This window comes from Dipodomys merriami, unplaced genomic scaffold, assembly GCF_024711535.1.
Source record: "Dipodomys merriami isolate MVZ:Mamm:240054 unplaced genomic scaffold, mDipMer1.0.p SCAF_101, whole genome shotgun sequence".
NCBI classification, from domain to species: domain Eukaryota; kingdom Metazoa; phylum Chordata; class Mammalia; order Rodentia; family Heteromyidae; genus Dipodomys; species Dipodomys merriami.
In genome coordinates this window covers 2304094-2311178 of record NW_027202283.1, presented here as the reverse complement: position 1 = coordinate 2311178, position 7085 = coordinate 2304094, and the positions used below count along the sequence as shown (strand labels likewise).

The 7085-nt window shown below is 34.1% G+C and overlaps 1 non-coding gene across 1 annotated transcript; it reads left to right on the top strand.

Annotated features, from left to right (window-relative positions):
* Positions 1–6686: 6686 nt before the first annotated feature.
* On the top strand, positions 6687–6792 carry LOC138807549 (U6 spliceosomal RNA). The gene has a single exon (XR_011366201.1). It is a non-coding gene; the product is annotated as a U6 spliceosomal RNA (small nuclear RNA).
* The last annotated feature ends 293 nt before the right edge of the window (positions 6793–7085 follow it).

The following is a 7085-nucleotide window of genomic DNA, read 5'->3' as shown; positions in this document are numbered from 1 at the left end:
AGTTAATATTGTCCCATAGTAAAACAGAAAACTGTTTAATTCTCTGGAAACTCCTAACTTTTAAAACTGAATAATTGTTAAAAGGACAGAATATATGTGTTCTTCAAAGTTCTTACAAATACTAACTACTCATTTTCAAATTCTGAACATTCCATATCAGAGATATTCAAAACAGTACTTGTTTGTATGATATTTAATTCTGCAATAACTGCAGTTTCTAATGGGGTGCTACATATTGAGAAATCAACAGAAAAAAATAGCCACATTCTGGTGGAGGATATAACTACGAAGTATGTATAATAATTAATTCCTCAAGAGTAAACTTTTGTTCATCAGAGTAAGCTATTATTTCTGTGATCATCAATCCCAAGCTTTTATGCCATAAAGTCTTCGTAGCCCAACAGTTTCCAATTTGTATGGTGCACCTTAAAATTCCCTTAATTCACATCATGAATAGCTTATCACTATTGTGAAAAAATACTACACTTGTGCTAATATGATGCCTTTCCTATTGTGGAAAGTACACTACACTAAACTTTGCTGCAACATTTTTCTGAGTTCTAGAAATCAGAGCACTTGCAAATATTATTTATATTTTTATCTATCATAGATATTCAGGAGGCTAAGATCAGAAGATTATGGTTCAAAGCCCACCCAGTCAGGAAGATTCCTTAGATTCTTATCTCCAATAAACTTCTCAGGAAAAGCCAGACTCAAGTGGCACTGAGGTTGAAGTTGTAGGGCATGAGCCTTGAGCAAAAACTGGCTCACAGAGAGTGGCCAGGCCCAGAGTTCAAACCTGAGGACAAACCAAAAAATAAAACCAACTCCAACCTCGCATTTTTCTCATTGTATACAGAGGCATGTAATTAAGGAAATTTCTTCCTGTATTACAAATAGATAGAAGAACCAAGACCTCACACAATTAATGTCTTCATACCATGTTACACCAAAGCCTCAAAAAATTGCTTGTTCTAAATTAATAAATTAATATCATCCATTTGTTGGCAACTCTGTGCAGATTATTCACACTATCTCATTTTATACATGAACTGTTGGAATTATCAATTAACTAAGTTCTAATTATACCTCGCTTGAAAGAATATTTTAAGCAAATAAAATGCCTGATTCATGTGTGAATTTGTCAATTAAAACCTCTACTTAAAAAGAATTTTGTAGTATTCTATAGAATATGAAATTAGAAACAAAACCAAAATATTTATTTTAAATATAAATTCTAATTTAGCAAGGTCTACAAAGTCCTACATTAGATGAACTTTGTATTTTTCCATGCTTAAACTTTTGTAATCCTTCATTATTTCTTTGAAATCCAACAGAATGATGCTTATTTTTTCAAATTTTTGATTGGGAAAAATGAGCCATTTTGCATGTAGGAATGTTGTGTAATGCAGAGAGCATTTAAAATACAACTGAGGATTATATATGAGTTGCATTTCAATAGGAAACTTGCCTTCTCAAAACATAGTGACAAAATTAGCCCAAACTTCCAACTGTGTATTCCTTTCTTGTTTTTTGGTTTGTTTCATTGAGACAAAATTATACTACCTGGTCCAGGGAAGGTATCACTATGTAATCCCACTCTCTAATCTCCTGTCTTAGCTTGAGTGCTAGAATTCCAGGCTTGTATCAAATTGCCCTGCCATAGTTTGATGGTTTTTTTAATCTAGATACAGACTAGAAATTCTGAACTTCTCCTATGATCTTATTCATTAGACTGACTGTTCAAGTTGTTTATGTTCTACTTTCAAAGATGTTCTATCATTTCACACAGGATATGAACATTTTGAGATGCACCTGCAGGGGTCTCTGATTCATTCTTCCAGGGATCCAATCCCTTTAATAATGATTACTTGACTTTCTTTTTATCTCTGGTCCCTAGGTATGTAATATTATCAAACTTTGAATAACTTTCACTTGAGGACTTTCTAATATTAAAAATTATCACTTGATCTAGTCTTACTCAGGATATATTTTCTATTGTTTTCTAACATTTCTCCATATTCTGAGAGTTGTTTTATTTGTACAGGTGTGTTTGCACATATATGTGCCTCTGTGTGTATGTGTATGTTTGTATGTGTGTATGCAAAAGCCTCAGCAACCTCATTCAGCAATCTTGCTCATGACTAGTATTCCATCACTTGAGTTCACGCCTATAATTCTAGGTATTCAGGAGGCTGAGATCTGAGGATTGCAGTTCAAATCCTGTATGAGTAGGAAAGAAATGTTCTGAGGCACTTATCTCCAATTAACCACCAGAAAACTGGAGAGCGCTGTGGCTCAAGAGGTAGAACACTAGTCTTGAGGTGAAGAGTGGAGAGATATTTCCCAGGCTGAGTTCAAACCCTGTCTCAACCATCAAAAAAAAAAAAAAAAGAAAGAAAGAAAGAAAAAAGATAAAAGAAAGAAAAAGAAATGAGATCTTGGCCACCAGTTCATTGCCAGTATAATTCCTGCTTTCTCACCATGGACTTTTTTTCCAGTTAAGTCCATGCTCTTATATCTAACTTGCTTTGGAACCAGAATTATTCTTCAATTGTACATTTTACAAATTTGCATGATTAGCAACCATGATTTAGAGGTAGAAGTTGAAAGAGAGTGGCCTCATCGTTCATGTTCCTCTTAGTATTAATTATTTCTCTATGTCACTCCCATAGATGTACATAATGGCCTTGGCTTTATTGGTTCAATGTTGTCTTATTTGCAGGGTCTTCTATAGTATATTGAACCATTATACTTAAACACAGAACTTTCCTTTCTCTTATTATTCCTATTGTTTCTTCTACTGTTAACTTGTGTACACTTGGGAAATAATTCACAACACACACACAAATTAACTTTTCTGAGAATCTTCTCCAAGTTAAATTTAATTTAAGAGCACTTATGGAATTTGAAGTTAATGTACTCATGGATAATGGTTTCTTTTATGTTTTTATAGTAAAAAATAATGTACAGAGGGCTTAGAGTTACATAAGTAAGGTAATGAGTACATTTCTCATTGTTACATCCTCTTTTGTTTTTCCTGTGTTATCCATTCCCTCCCCATCTGCCCAATTCCCCCTCCCCTCCACAAGTTGTAAAATTCGTTTTCTACATAGTGTCTTGTTCATATCATTGTTACAATAGTTCATCCTGAATCTTTGTTTCAGCATTTTGTTGTTTCAATTCCCCTTCCCACACTAGAAAAATGTATATGCAAGATGCAGGGCACCAACATCATATTCAGTGAAAACAGGAGTTATATCATGCGGGAAGAACATGGAGGAGAAACGAAAAAAATCACATAGTACATTTTAGATACATTAAAAACAATTTCAATAAAGAATAAAACAAGTTGTGTCCCTATCTTCATTTTTCTTAACATTATCTTATATGGCCATATGTACATGAATAATGTTTTTAAATTTTATATTTTGTATTTACTAAGTTGTCTCTGAAAGGCGTGTTACCTCATGTCCAAAGATGTATTTGTGCTAGTTCTATGAAGCCTGAAAACATTCATTTTACCTGAAGAGGGTACCTATCTTCAATTTTTTTAGCTCCCTTATCAAAGATTAGATGGCTATAGGTTTGTAGGTTCATTTCTGGGTTTTCAATTCTATTCCAGTGGTCCTGAGGTCGGTTCTTGGAGATTCCTCAAAAGACTCCACATAGAGCTCCCCTAAGACCCAGCAATCCCACTTTTGGGCATTAACCCAAATGTTCACAAACAAGGCCACATTAGAGGTACCAGCACGACTATGTTTATTGCAGCCTTATTTACCATAGCTAAGGTATGGAACCAACCCAGATGCCCCTCAGTAGATGAATGGATCAAGAAAATGTGGTATATATACACAATGGAATCCTATGCCTCCATCAGAAAGAATGACATTGCCACATTTGTTAGGAACTGGAAAGACTTGGAAAAATTATATTAATTGAAGTAAGCCACGCCCAAAGAAACATAGGTCCCATGGTTTTCCTTATTTCCAATAACTAGTATATGTCTGAGTCAAACAGAAAAGGTCAGATAAGTTGATGTTAGGGAAATGAACCCTAAGAAATGTATTCGAATGTTTTTTGTTCTTTCATGTGACTTTTTCTAACACATTTATAAGATGATTTCCTTGTTGCTTTTTATGTCCCTTCCCCACGGGATAACAATAACCCCTGATTTCACTGTATTTGATGTCGGTATAATTTCTGGAGGGGAACGGAAAAAAAATCAAATCATTTAAATAGGGATACAGGTGGACCCATTGCAGCAATGAGATGTACAACTCGTTATTTCAAAAACGAACTTTACAACTTTGTTGTTGGGGGGAGGAGGATTGGATGGAGAGGAGAGGAGAGGATGGGAAGGGGAAACCAAGGAGTAGGCAACATTGCTTGATAAAAAATGTACTCATTCCAGATCTTAGCTATGGTAAATAATGCTGCAATAAACATAGTTATGCTCGTAGCTTTAGTGTGGTCTTGTTTGTAAACATTTGGGTAAATGCCCAAAAGTGGCACTCCACATCCCCTCCAGCATCTGTTGTTATTAGAGTTCTTGATTATACCCATTCTAACTGGGGTGAGGTGATATCTCAATGTTGTTTTGATTTGCATTTCTTTTATGTCTAGGGATTGGAAGGGGAAACCAAGGAGTAGGCTACAATGCTTGATAAAAACTGTACTCATTATCTTGCACATGTAATTGTAACCACTCTGTTCAGTATTTTCACTGTAAAAAATATATATTCATTGTTAGAAAAAAAAGAATCCAAGCTTGAAGAAACTGTCCCTGTCTTTTTTCGAGTGTGTTCTTTATTCATATAAAAACTTCTTCTTGAAAGTATTTCAAAAGGAAACAATGTGCCATTTGAAGGCCAGCATAGAACAAAAGGAAATAAACATTGTTTTAAAAGTTTTCTTTTGCAAGGAAACAAAGATTTGGAGGTTTTAATTTGTCTTATGCATGGATATTTCACTATTGAGATGATTCTGTTGTTGCAGGAGTCACTTATTAATTCCTTTAGTCTTGTCCTGAATTCTCCAGCACAATTAGTATTCCAAAAAAGCAGGATCCAGTGAGTATGATCAGCAAAAGGAGCCTGTTCTCAAACCAGTGCTTTATGGATGGTCCCAAAGAAATATGTGCGTTTTTTTTCTTGTTTGTTTGTTTAGTTTGTCCTGGTTCTGGAGCTTGAACTCAGAGTCTGGACCATGTCCCTGAACAAATGTCTTCCCTGGCCAACTTCCCCCAAAGCTAGGACTCTACTACTTGAGCCAAACTCCACTTTTGGCGTTTTTGGTGTTTGGTTACAGATAAGAATGTGACAGACTTTCGTGCCTAGGTTGGCTTTGAACTGAGAAAGTAAGAAAGCCAAGTGACATCAACTGTATCAAGATTTCTGTTTTGAACCAAGAAATACTAGACAAAGTTTATTATAAAGCTAATATTTGACAATTTTTAAAAGAAAAGAATATGTCTAACAAAGAATCCATAACTTAAATAACTCCACAAATGTAGGTGCACTGAATCATTTTGGACGCATTTTTTATCTGCTTGGGAAGATAACTATTGACTTCATAGATTCCTTTTGGGGAAACTTAGTCATATTTGCCTGTTGTCACTGGCTTTGTACACATGCATGCTGTACATGCTTCTAAGGGCCCTACATAAGGAAGTCTTGAAATTCTCAACAATATTTAAATAAGATGCTCCAGCCTAAGGTTAAGATGTTAGGTGTGGACATTTATCAACACTCCTGATTCAGACTCTACTTGATATAATTTTTAATCAATATTTTGTTTTTAGTTTTGTTCTTTGTAAATTCACATGCACCTATGAAAAATTGTGTGGCCATCCCAATGATATTCTCAAAGTACCTCTTAATCATGACTCACAAAAAGTTGTATTATATTACGACAAGGAAAAATGCTATAAATAAAGCAAACAATAATTAAATATTAATGATTACTAAAATAAAAAACAAAATAATTACCAGGGTTTTCAGTATTTGAAGTGTATATAGTAGAGTTTACTATTTTCTCATATTCCTGTACATTTAAAACTGGATAAAGCTATAAGTAGCCTTTAAATTTACTCACTAAGATTACTATTTATAGTTCATCTCATCATTTGTATGTGGATTATATCATTATTTGTTCATCACTAACATATAACGTAAAGGAGCCCTGAAGATTTAACAGAAACTGTGTACTTAAAATCTTAACTTAAAATCTTAACTGCTTCTTTACACAGTCTTTGCAATTTCTCATTAGTAAAGTTTCTATAAAATCTGAAATGTCCATACTTACTAGTACATGCTACCAGAAATATTATATACTTTATCAAAAATTTTTATGACCTGCCAAACAGTCTTAATTTTGCCATATATAAGCAAATCCCAAAATTAAACATATTTAAAACATTAAAACCTTTAACAAACCTTAACATTTGCTGCAATGATCATTATGACAAGTGCCTTTTGTAGAATAATTGAATTCTTCCTCCTACAAATCTCATGAACAACAAATATCTGGAATTATATTGTTTTTGATATGTCAATCTTGACTTTATTCTTAAATGTGTGCTTATGTAAGAAACACATGGTTATAAAATTTCACAATACTTTTGAACTTATTTTTGTTGAATTGTCTAGTTTAAGAAAATCAATTACTCTTTATAAAAATGTTTTGTGCTCAATTTGGCTGCACACACACTAAAATTGGAACATACAGAGAAGATTAGCATGGTCCCTGCACAAGGATGATACACAAATTAGTGAATCGTTCCATATTTTTACAACAACAGATGCTGGAAGGGATATGGCCAGAAGGGAGCCTACTGCATTCTTGGTGGGAGTGTAAACTTGGTCATGCACTTTGGAAAGCAGTTTGGAGGTTCCTCAAAAACCTCCACATAGAGCTCCCTATTATACAGCAATCCCACTTTTGGGCATTCTCCCAAATGATCACAAACCAGTCCATACTAAAACTACCACCACAACAATGTTTATTGTAGCATTATTTTCCATAGCTAAGATATGGAACCAACCATGATGCTGCTCAGTAGAAGAATGGATCAAGAAAATGTT